The sequence below is a fragment of the Protopterus annectens genome, chromosome 2.part1 (assembly GCF_019279795.1).
Source record: "Protopterus annectens isolate FY-2018-M chromosome 2.part1, PAN1.0, whole genome shotgun sequence".
Classification (NCBI taxonomy): domain Eukaryota; kingdom Metazoa; phylum Chordata; order Ceratodontiformes; family Protopteridae; genus Protopterus; species Protopterus annectens.
Window position 1 is genome coordinate 613,456,517 of NC_056729.1, and position 12,732 is coordinate 613,469,248.

The 12,732-nt window shown below is 44.0% G+C and overlaps 1 protein-coding gene across 1 annotated transcript in view; it reads right to left on the reverse strand.

Annotated features, from left to right (window-relative positions):
• The window catches only part of LOC122794876 (nuclear body protein SP140-like protein), a 619,738-nt gene that overhangs the window by 563,664 nt on the left and 43,342 nt on the right, over window positions 1-12,732 (reverse strand). The gene's annotated exons all lie outside the window — the stretch shown is intronic.

The window sequence follows — 12,732 nt, forward strand, 5'->3', positions numbered from 1 at the left end:
CCAGTCTCTGAATTTGGAACCAGTTCTATGGCCCTCACAGCCATGAGGGACCTCATCTGTTTTAATGCCTCTGCCCATTGAGTTTTTGGTAGGTCTGGCCACCCGTTTGGTTTTGGTAAGGTGTGAAAGTGGAATTTGTAACCTCTTAAAACTACATCCAGAACCCACTTGTCTTGAGTTAAGCAAGTCCAATTTCGGTGAAAAAGAGAACGTTTTCCTCCCAGAGGAGCCTCCAGGAGAGAGGTTCCTGGAGCCATGCAGGGGGAGTCATTGAGCCAGTTTCCTATAAGGTTGAGACCTATCTTCTCCACCCCTGGGGGTGGAAGCACTCCACTGTTTAGGTCTATAAGAGGTCTGTGCTTGGGCCCTCCCTCTGGGACGCCTATATCTACCCCTCTGAGGCCTGTCCGAGCTGGGAAAGGACCAATTTTTAGCTGGCCAATTTCTGCTAAATCTAGGAGGCTGAACCTGTAAGAAATCCTTAACCGTTTGCATGGATTTTGCCTTATCCTCCATTTTCTTTATAACCTCTTCAGCCTTAGACCCAAACAAAACATTATGTTGAACAGGAGCATCCAGTAATTTTGCTTTTACTTGATCAGGCAAATTTTGTTCCTTTAACCAAGCATGCCTTCTAATGACCGTGCCAGTGGCAGCCGCCCTGCAAGAGGCCTCCAAAGCATCAAAACCACAGTGTAAGGTATGTTTCCCCACCTGCTCAGTAGCATGCATCAAATCTTGTAATTCCTTATTGTCTGCACATGCAGAAATGGTACACAGTTTTTGTCAGACAAAAGGTATTGCTGATATTTCAACATATGAAACTGACAATTTAAAGCCCTAATAGATAAAGTAGCAGAAGTGTACACTTTTTTGCCCCATCTCTTCAAAGCTCTAGAATCCTTATCTGACAGAACAGGGTTCTTAACCGTGGCGGCCTTAACACCCTTAGGACCCTGGGAAATGGCTTCTGGATCAGCAGTAGGATTTTTAAATAGAAACTGGTGGGAGTCAGGGACTCAATATCTATCAGGCTTAGCAGGGGCTGGAGGAAAGGAGTCAGGAGTTAAATTAGACTCAGAAAAGACATCATCCACAATATCCAAAATAGGAGGAATAGCCAGGTGTCTGTGTTGGGGAAGAAGGAAATCCCTAAGCCTTCTCTTAGATTCAGAGTACACCTGTCCTTCCCAGTGAAAATGTTCCCTGATGTCATGTAAAGTTTCCCCAAAAGAATAATCCTCAGGAGGAGAAGCTGAAGGAATGGATTCCTCAGCATCAGAATCCTCATAAGGAGGGAAAGTATAATCCTGTTCAGAGGAAGACACTGAAGAGATAGATACCTGAGCAGAGGATTCATAATCCATTTCTTGTCTTGGCCTTTTGTCTGGAGGGGGATGGGAACCCCTAATCATAGTTAGCAAGTCCTCCGCCATTTTAAGCATTTGTTTTTGAGATTTAGGTCCCGGATCAGAGGAGGCCTGGCCTTGAGTCTTTGTTTTAGAAGGAGTCTTTGCCTGAAGCTGCGTAGGCCTGAAAACCCCCTCTGAAGCAGGTACCTGCACAGCGGCTCCGCACCCATCCGAGGGAGCATTATCCAAAGGTCCTGTACCTGGAGTATCTGAAGGCCTAGTTGGCTCCTCGTGGGAGTCCGTTTCGGCAAGCGGTTCTGTAATGGCCGACAGGGGCTGCGAAAGCACCTCATTGACGACGGCCGAACCGGCAGCTGGCTCTGATTGTAAACTGTCTGATTTGGACCTCAGAGGCCTATTCTTATCCTTGCGCCTTTTATGAACTCCGGTAGTCGGAAGCGTGTCCGACGACATGTTATAATTAAATCGCCTCCCAAAGTAATGAAAAGCAAAATCGTATCTCCGTTTAATAGTACGTTGATTAAATCTAGCACAAAATCGACAACTAGCTACGTCGTGGTCAGGGCCTACACTAGGAATACAGTAAGAGTGAAAATCCTTATGAGGTATTTGCTTCCCACATGAAATACAATTATTAACTTTTTCTGACATCAGTCTGGAGCAAGAAAAAACTTTCCCCAATGGGGTACTTAGCTTTGAAAAGAAGAATGTCTTCGGTATGAAGCAGCAAAAATAACAGGAGTCAGCAGACCGACACTTGCGAACTGCTTCCACCGCACGGCAAGAAAGACTGGAGAACATGGCGTCGGCTGGGAGCTTTGCACCCCTGGCGCACTGACATCAGGGAGGGTGAGTCCACAGCCGACGCCGGACCCAGACTTTGGTATTCTGGCCAACCGAGGGCTGCCTGCCGGCAGGAAGAACCCTACAGTGATGACTGCAACAGTGAAACACGAACCTCTAATGCTGCATCAACATCTTTCCCCCTCTCCTGGGTCCTTTAAGCAGCCTGCAAGGTTCAACTCACCTTGAATCTGGGGTGTCCAAAAGATAAGAAATTTATCAGAAATTCTTAGACTATGAAAGGCGTAAAGAAAAAGGCCATGGAATGCACAAACAAGTATGACAAATTTCATAAGGTCACATCAACTGTGATGCTGTAAAGCAGCTCTGCTCTAACCCTAACCATACACCTTAACTTCATAGCCCGTCCCACACCGCCACTACATCAAACTGAAACACAATATCAACCCCATAACCTAACCTTAAAATACAGAAACTCGCATACAAACACTTACTCTTCATATATCCCAGACACTAACTCACATGCGCAAATCTCTCACCCCTCCAACCCCACAACCTGTCTCGCAATTGCACACCACTGACATTTCCACCACTAGGTTGCCCATACACCATTCGACAAAATGCAGGGGAACCCATATATTTATCAGACATGCACAGAAAGAGAGGAGCCCAACACTCCTGAACCATAAAACTACAAAGTGAAGTAAAAACCCTACTTTAAAACCCCACTACAACAAAATACAAGAGTAGGGGAATGGAGGGTGGGTGAGGCTACTGCAGCAGTGAGGAATTCAAACTTTTTCCCCTTTTCCTGAACATCTACTGTTTTGGGTAAATGAAACTTGTACAACGCTCCTCACACCCACTGCTGTGCTTGGGTTATATGGTGCGATTAAAGCCTATCCAACCTGGGAGGAGGAAGAATATGGATTTAGATACAGAATGGTCCTAATACAGCCTGCCTGGACCTTAAAAAGGAATCGATCCAGTTTGTAATCCTTTATAAATGTACAATGGACCATGCAACTCCCTCTAGAATGCTACTGAAGTCCACCCCTTTCTAGTATGCCATCAAACACAAAGGCTTTAGTACAAACATGCATTGCTACTGCCTTGAATAGATTTGCTATTATGTGAATAAACCAACAGCGGGTGTACAACCACCTGGAAAAGGTCTGCTTAGACACAGGGTTTCACTTAAGAAATAAATAGCTGATGAGCTTTGCTGAAGGACTTGGTTTTGTTAAGTTATTAGAACAGGCTATCCACATCCAAAGTAAGCAAAATCATTTTTTCCTGGTTAAGCTTTGCTTAGAAAATGGTGAGATTGACAGCATGACTCAAAATAAACTCAACAACCACTTTGGCCATAAAGGAGGGATTTGTTCTTAATGTGACCCTATCTGTATGAAATGAGGAAAGGTTCAACCACAATGACAGCTTGCAACTCATACTCCTCTTGCAGACGTCAGAGCAAGGAGTACAGTTTTCCAAGTGATGAACCTTAAACAGCTTGATGAGCAGGTACAAGTGACAGTTAACTTTCAGCACAAAGCTGAGATCCCAGAGATGAGTAGCCTGTTTACACAGGAGCCTCAGTTGTAAAATTCCTTTCAGAAACTGTTTTACCACAAGCAATGAAACAGAATCCGTGGGCAGATGTATTGAACTGGACGCAACATGAACCATTATAGAGGAATAAATAGAGGCCATGAGAGTAGCTCACATATTTCAGCACCAGCAGCACAAAAGGCCCTAATGGACCTCAGATTATAGGTTAGGCACCAACTAGAAAAATCACTTTTACTTACCAATATAGGATTTTCTAGTAACAGGTTTTCTTGCCATCTTCAGTATCTGCTGCATGTCCTCATGAAATAAATGCCTAAAAGGTATTGGAATTAAACCTCTCAGGTGGTCAGTTGAAATTGATAGGGATTGGCATGCAAACTCCCAGTCTTGTGTGACAACATCCAGTCTATGAAAAAAACTTATGGTAACTGCTATAGGCCAATTCCATAAGAAGGGAAAATCAATGTTACCTAGGCCAAAGGGAGTTACCACAATGATTTATGGAGAGTTCTTTTATATCTTCAGAATTACCCTGGATATCAGTGGAAAGGGCAGAAATGCGTAAAGGAACATTTTTACCCCCACAAGACTTGTCTGCATTGAAAAGATGTGAAGATATATACTTGAGGTGTTCCCCATATCTAGCTCAGTTCCTGAAAGACTCCTCATTCAATTTCCATTCATAATGGTACTGCCTGACCCATAGAGCTCGTCTGCCACAACGTTTTGCACTGACCCAATGCAAGATGCTTGGAGTTATGGCCCGCTGCAGAGCTACCTGCCAAGCCATCATAGCCAGCCTGCACAAGGGATACTACCTTGTTCCTCACTGTAGTCTCTAATCACTTGTACATGTCCTGGTGACCTTAGGTGTGAGAGATATTTCAAGGCATAGAAGACAGCCAGAAACTCCTTTATACTGCTGCACTTTGATCTGTCTGAATGACTCCAGAGGCCTTGTACCTTTACCCTATGAAAACCACTCCTCAAGCAAAATCTGAAGTGTTTGTGTTGAGAGATTTGCTTGGGATCTGAGAACAGACAGAGAAAAGTACATTTGCGTACACTTACCATAAATGTAGATGTTAGTGTGTATTCACTGTTGCAGTCATCACATTTGGGTAATCTGCTGGCAGGTTGCCCTCAGCCAGCCTGAATTCCAAAGTCTTGGGCCCTGGGTCGGTTGTGGGCTTCTTTTCCATGACATCAGGTCGTCAGGGGTATAAAACATGCAGCTGACGACATTTTCTTTAGTTTTTCTTGCCCCCGATGTCAGGTGCCCCCAAAAAAGTAGTAAAATTATATATATATATATATATATATATATATATATATATATATATATATATATATGTGTATGTGTATGTATATATATATATATATATATATATATATATATATATATATATTACACACACACACACACACACACACACACACACACACACACACACACACACACACACACACACACACACACACACGCATCAATATAAACGTGACCTTCATCTACAAGCAAATATACCACATAGGTTGTAGAAGATAGAGAAGGAAAGATAAACTTCAGAATGACAGGAAGGTAACCTGGACTGCAACAGTGAATACATCTACAAGCAAATATACCACATAGGTTGTAGAAGATAGAGAAGGAAAAATAAACTTCAGAATGACAGGAGGGTAACCTGGACTGCAACAGTGAATACACTCGAACGTCTACATTTATGGTAAATGTACACAACTGTACTATGTTCTTTGTGTTTCATTGCTGCAGTCATTACATCTGGGTAGAATCCCAAAGCCATGGTTGGGAGGCTGGAGCTCAACAGCATTAGGTGCGGCTATAAGGCCCTGCAGCACTGCAGTGGCAAAGCCTGCCCTGGACTTAGAGTAGAGAGGCAAATGGTAATGCTTTGTAAAGGTGTGAACAGAACTCCAAGCAGCCTCTAGAATGTCTTTGGTTGGTACTCCTCTGAGAAAGGCTGCTGAAGTAGCTGCAGCTCTGGTGGAATGAGACCTAATGCCCTTGGTCACAGGTTTACCATGGTGTAAGTAGCATAAACAGATGCAGTGGCTTATCCACTTTGAAATTGTCCGTTTTGAAATGGCCTTTCCTTCTGATCCCGCAGCATATGACTAGTAATTGCTCAGTTTTTCTTAGTGCTTTTGTCCTGTTCAAGTAGAATCTTAGCTGTCTGTGTATGTCCAAGGAATGAAGAATCATCTCCCCCTTGTTCTGAAGATTTGGATAAAAAGTTGGCAGATTAATTGTTTGGTTAAGAGCCACACTGGAAACCACCTTAGGCATAAAAGTAGGATTTGTCCTCAGAGACTCCCTGTCTGGGTAAAATATGATAAAAGGCTCTACAGCTATGAGGGCCTGTAGCTCAAACTCTTCTTGCTGAAGTAATTGCTAGTAGCAGAGCTGTCTTCCATGGTAAGAACTTTAGATCAGCGGTAGCAGCTGGTTCAAATGGAGGCAGGGTGATCTTTTCCAACACAATTGAGGTCCCATGCAGGTAATGGTGATCTTCTAGGAGGCCTTAATTTTTTGGCTCCTCTGAGATACTGCTTTAGTAAAGGATAAGAAAAGATTGGTGGCTCTGTATTGTAATGAGCCGAAATGGCAGAGGCATGGACTTTGATTGATGAGAAAGATAGGCCTGTGTCAAGCATCTCAGTTAATTATTGTAATATCGGAGGAATATTTGGTTCTGCTGTATCAGTTCCTTGTGCTTGATTCCAAGCACAGAATCTCTTCCATTTGTCAGCGTAAGATTTTCTAGTACTAGGCCTCCTGGCTTCCAAAATGACATCCATCACAGCTTTACTGAGTGTTTGTATGATTACATGATTAGCCATGCTGCCAGGCTCAGAGTCTGTAGTTGATTGTGCAGGATCTGATTGATTATGTCTTGTGAGGGCACTAATTTTGACTTCTTTTTGTTTACTGTGTACCCTAGGCAACTTGGTAGGTTTTTGACAAACGCCAGATGCTTTAATAGAATGTCCTTGCTTTTTGCTTGAATAAGGCAGTCGTCCAGGTATGGATATATCTAAATCCCTCTTTGCAGTATGCAATTACTGGTGCCAGGCATTTTGTGAAGACCCTGGGCGCAGTAGATAAGCCAAAGAGCAGTGAAAAAATATTTTGAGATTTCTCTGCTTACTGCTTGCTGCTTCTTGCTGTGGGATGGATTTGCAGTGTTCTTAAGACACTCAGTCTTGCTGGCTGGAATCAAAGTCTGCTGCCCTAAAAATACCAACCCCCACCAGTGCAAAGGTATCTGTGATGAGCATACAGGATTGGCTGTAGTGGCTGGAAGGGGTTGCTTACAGTAAGACTAGTGGAATGAAGACACCACTACAGGAGCTGCATGAACCAACTTCTTAATATTATCCTGTGGGAAGCAGCTGCTGATGCAGAAACCACTGCAACTCGAGAGTCTGCTACAAAGGTTATGAATCCCAGTGTATGTCCATATATGAAAAAGTGGAAACTGCCATGGAGCCTAATACCTTGAACACAACTGCAAGGAGAAAAGTACAGTTGTGTACACTTACCATAAAAGTAGATGTTAGAGTGTATTCACTGTTGCAGTCATCACATTTGGGTTATCTGCTTGCAGGTAGCCCTCAGTCAGCCTGATTATCAGTCTTGGGTCCTGCGTCAGTTGCTATCTCAACTACCATGACGTCAGGTAGTCAGGGGTATAAAGCATGCAGCCAATGCCATTACATCAGTTTTTGTTGCCTCAGATGTCAGGTGGCCCCATAATGGGAAGCAATCATATACAAGGTTATACCTCCAACAAAAAAGCAAATACACCAGAAAAGCTTTAAGCATAGTAAACAAGAACAGAAGTATAGTCAATAAAAGTCTGGGAGCTAGAGGGAGGGTAACAAGGACTGAAACAGTGAATACACTAACATCTACATTTATGGTAAGTGTACACAACTGTACTATGTTCATGTTTCACTGTTGCAGTCATCACATTTGGGTAGATTCCCAAAGCTAAGGATGGGAGGAGGTAATTAGATATTAAGACCAGCTATAAGGCCCTGCAAGACTGCAGTGGCAAAGCCAGATCTGGATTTAGAAAAAATTGGCAAGTGGTAATGCTTGCTGAAGGTATGTACAGAACTCCAGGTAGCAGCTTCTAGGATGTCCCTGGTAGCGGACACCTCTCAGAAAGGCTGTAAAAGGTAGATGCAGCCCTGGTTGAATGTGATCTTATCCCCCGAGGCAGAGGTTTTTCCATGGTGCTTATAGCAGAAATTAATGCAATGGCCTATCCATTTAGAAATGGTTTGCTTTGAAATGGCCTTCCCCTCTGCCCCTGCAGCAAATACAACCAGCAGCTGTTCAGATTTCCTGAGAGGCTTAGTCCCGTCCAAGTAAAATTTAAGTTGTCTGTGCACGTCCAAGGAGAGCAGTATGCGTTCCCCTTTGTTCTGTGGATTAGAAAAGAAGGTTGACAAATGAATGGAATGATTAAGGGCCACACTGGACACCACCTTGGGCATAAAGGAAGGATTGGTCGTGAGGGACACACTGTCCGCATGAAAGATGATGAAAGGCTCCTCTGCCATGAGGGCCTGTAATTCAGACACCCTTCTTGCTGAAATGATGGCTAGAAGGAAGGTTGTTTTCCAAGAAAGGAATTTCAACTCTGCATTTGCAGCGGGTTCAAAGGAGGTAGAGTGAGCTTTTCCAATACAAAGTTGAGGCCCCAGGCTGGAGTAGGGGCTCTCCTGGGTGGTCTTAAGTTTTTGTCCCTCTGAGGAATATCCTCAGCAGTGGATGAAATAGGAGTGGCGGCTCTGTATTTTAATGTGCTGAAATGGCTGAGGCATGAATTTTGATGGAAAAGGAAAGGCCCTTGTGAAACATAACAGTTAAGTATTGAAGAATATGAGGTAAATTGGGCACAGCTGTGCCTATCCCCTGAGTTTGGCTCCAAGAACAGAATCATTTCCATTTTTCAACATAGGATTTTCTAGTACTAGGCCTCCTTGCCTCCAGAATGACATCCATTACTTGCTTACTGAGGGATGGTAACGGAGAGATCAGGTAATCAGCCAGGCTGCAAAGTTCAGGGTTTGAAGCTGTGGGTGTAGAATCTGGCCCTACTGCTGGGACAGCAGGGCAGGGGTCTGAGGAAGGTGTCATGGTGCCAGCAGTGACACTGCGCAAGAGGGGGTACCAGTGTTTGCATGGCCAGTCTGGTGCAATCTGTATTGTCCTTGGTTTGTCCTGTTTGATATTTAATGGCACTTTGCAGAGGAGAGGCAGAGGGGGAAAGGCATAAACTGATTGGTTTTTCCAGGTGAAGGACAGGGCATCCACTTTCCAAGCTTGTGGGAGTCCTTGTGCAGAATTTGTCCAATTGGTAGTTCTGAGGGGAGGCAAACAAGTCTATCTCTGGGCTCCCCTATTTGTTTCTCAACATGTTGAATATGTTTGGTTCCAGTTTCCACTCGTGTGGGTCCAAGAGATTTCTGCTTAGGTCATCCGCCAGACTAACCAAGCTTTTGCAGGGAGAAAAAAATTCTCCCATTTCCTGGTCAGAGCTGCTACCCTACATCAAGGCCATCTCTAACAACAAACGTAACACAGAAATGAAGTCCTAAGTATGGCCCACAAAAGCAGAATTCAGTTAGCAACCTGAACACCTGCAAGAGCTGACTGGGGAGGGACAGAATGGTTAGAGACAAGCCTTCTCACCTCTCTCAGAAGGGAGGGGGTGGGGCACATGTATGGGGTATACAAAGTGCATCAATTTTTCAAGTACAGAGTAGAGAAAAGTGCATGATGTGCTTCTTCTACGTGGTAGGGTTGTTTAAGGGCTCACTTCACTTGCAGAACTGAGGCACAGTCCCTTGCTATACCCACTGAATGTCACTCTAGAAAATAAATACTGGGCATGGGTGTGGGCGTTGCAGGCAAGAAGAGAAAAAACCTATTCCCGAATGGATGATGGCACCACTCCCAGTTCAACTCCCCACTTTCTCATAGGGGAACAAATGAGCCTTAGGGCTCTCACTCGAGGAGAGAATGGCCAGGTTAACTGAGCAGATGGGGAAGGCTTGATGGCCAGTAGCAGACCATGAGGGCACAGCAAAAAAGTGTTTTGTCAAGCAAACTTGTAATAGCCAAAAGGCTACAAACCAAGAGGAGACTACGCAGATCTTGTAAGTCTGTACCTACAAGCCTTCCTGTAGCCCTCTCTGGGGAGGGAATGGAGTCTGTTGGGAATTCTCCCTTTCTACTGCATCATGCAAAGTTTTCTGAATCTATGATTTTCAGAGCCGACCTAGGAGAAATTAACCCTTCCTTTACATTGACAGTCTGTGCTGGGAGACTCTTCAGTGAAGTCCAAACGTACGGTTTTGACACCGGCTTTTCTGGGTTTTGGGGGATGCATCTGATTCAAATGAATGTTTTATTTGTGGTTTTGAAGAAGGCAGAAGAGTTGTAACTCTGGCCTCTGAAAATCTCCTTCCCCATCAGACAGCTCTTCTGTTATGAAACCCTGGGTCTGCAGTAGCATCTGTATTTGCACATTTTGATTGGGAGACACGGACAGTTAAGACATAGAAACCTGTGGCCTTAATATCCTGACTACCAGACCCAGCTCTGATAAATCCTACAAAATTGGGCCTTACATTTAAAATGGAATTAACCTGGAAAGTAGCCACTGCTAACTAAAAACTAGCATGTACTGATGCAGAGAGGACTGAGGATTGTGGTACTGGGAACAGATCTAGGGAATACAATGCCTAGTACAAAAGTGCCTGCAATGAAACTGCTGATATGGCTCCAACTGCTGGGGCTTTGATCAGCTCTGTAGGAGGGATACATGAAGCCACATGATTAGTGAGAGGGCTGACTTGGTCTGCTGTCTTCCTACATACCAAATACAGTTGTAAAGGACAAGGAGTCCCTGGAATTTTCTCTTTCACAACTTGGGAAACATGGCTCCAGCATTTCAGCTCCAATATTCCATGTTTAGCTCCTCTAAAACCAAAGATCCCAAAATGAACAGGGTTCTTAAAGAGGGTGAGGGCAAATGTGGAAGGTGCCTTTTAGCAAGTCCTTATACACTTCCTACGACGCCAAGAATTAGAAATTGAAACCTTGATGACAATTGCCAAATATACTTTGACAGTGAAGAAGCAGGAGCCCACATCAAACAAGGACAAAATAGCAGTATGGAGGATACTGGAGCTGAAAAAAGGGTCTATAAAGCTACTCAATTGGGGGGTGGCAGCCCAATGACTGAGGTTTTCAACTCATAGAAACAAGGTACATGGTTTGGTTCTGACCTCTGAATACTGGTTAGGCTTAAAATGGCCCATTAGGGCCATCATACTAGCATTCACCTATGACGTGCCCACAAGAACAACTTCCACACACATGCCAGCAAAGTTTCCCAAGTAGATTCTGTAAAGCATTAAGTGCCAGGACTATCATTTGGTGAGTACAAAGGGTCCCTGGTAATCAAGGGAAATGATCAACCATCGAAGACAAATGTAGCTATTCTGAAAGGCCTCCATCAGGATCTCAGAGTAAAGAAAATTAATCAGCCAAGCTCCCTTTTGCCTCATCAAATTCTAACATTTTGCTAAACTTGGGGTTGAGTCGTCCCCCCCCCCCCCCCCATTAATGTCCAATGATCGAAAAATCTGTCATTTGATTCAATGTGCCTTATGTATATCCTCTTTTCGGATACATCTGGACAGGTATCAAATGACAAGAAGAAATTATGCTTTAGTGGGTTAGGGTCTCTTGTGTCCTTTCAGCACCCTCTGTCTCTGGGATAGAGGTTTGGTACTTAGGGCTTAAAACTGCTGGGTGCATTACGGTAGAGCCAAAGTCGAAGGAGCATCTGCTCTACCTCAACTCCTGGTTAAGTGTGGTCTGATACCATGGCAAAGCCAGTACCAAAGTCAACACCAAAGGCAACACCAAAGGCATCAACACCATGGTTCCAACACTGAGTGATGACCAAGAGGTCACAGTCAAGCTCAAACAGTGCTATTAAATTGAATACATTAGACAGATATGGGAAATGCCCTTGACATAGTCAAAGCCAATACAGGTAGTGTCCTCTACAACAACCAGTGGGTGACCAGACACATTCAGTACTGAGAAAATTGCAGGTTGAGTGCGTCAGAGCCAGGGGCATCAGCATCGACATATTCAGTCCTGACAACATAGATGCAGGACATCAAGGAAGCCAATTAGCTCCACAAACGGTCAGCCCTGAAATAAGATCCAGGGATGAAGCCTGAAAAGGTGAAACTAGGCCTGCCCTGAAAACACAGAAGATGCATGTATTGACATGGGCATCTTGATAAAGCTCATCATGCTCTCCCTACCAACAGGCATATAAGGGTTCTTAACAGACCAAGTAGAAAGTGCAGAGGAAAGGCTGGATTCCAAGAACCTAGAAAACTCCTTCTCTGTGGAAAAACTTAAAATTCTTTTCCTCAGACAGGGGCTCTGAAAAACAGGGAAATCTCTATTTGGGTAACCCCCATGAGGGAAACTAGAGATGGAGCCTGCACTAGTCTGACTTGATGGGACACCAAAGGTTAAGGAGGAGGTTGTTCAATTCAGTCAGATGAAACTCTAGAGTGTCTTGGGGAGGCATGTTTACACTCTGCCTTCTCAGGGCATTAGTTTCCTCTGATAGCAGAAATCCTGTCAAAATATGTTTTTTCCTTTTCTGTCCAGTGGCCAAAGACCTTGCAGATATCACAGTACTACTTCAGGTATTCCAGCCCCAGGGACACCACTTAGTGCTCATTGATGACTTGGGGTGGAATCTTTTTCCGCAAACCAAAAGCAAGACGCCTTGTCCATGACTAAACAGTTAGAAATAGCTCCAAACCACAACTATTCTAACCAAGAAAACACTTCTGCACTAGCTCAATTAGTAGCTCCAAGAACAAGAAATAAATTGATCTAAATTTTAGA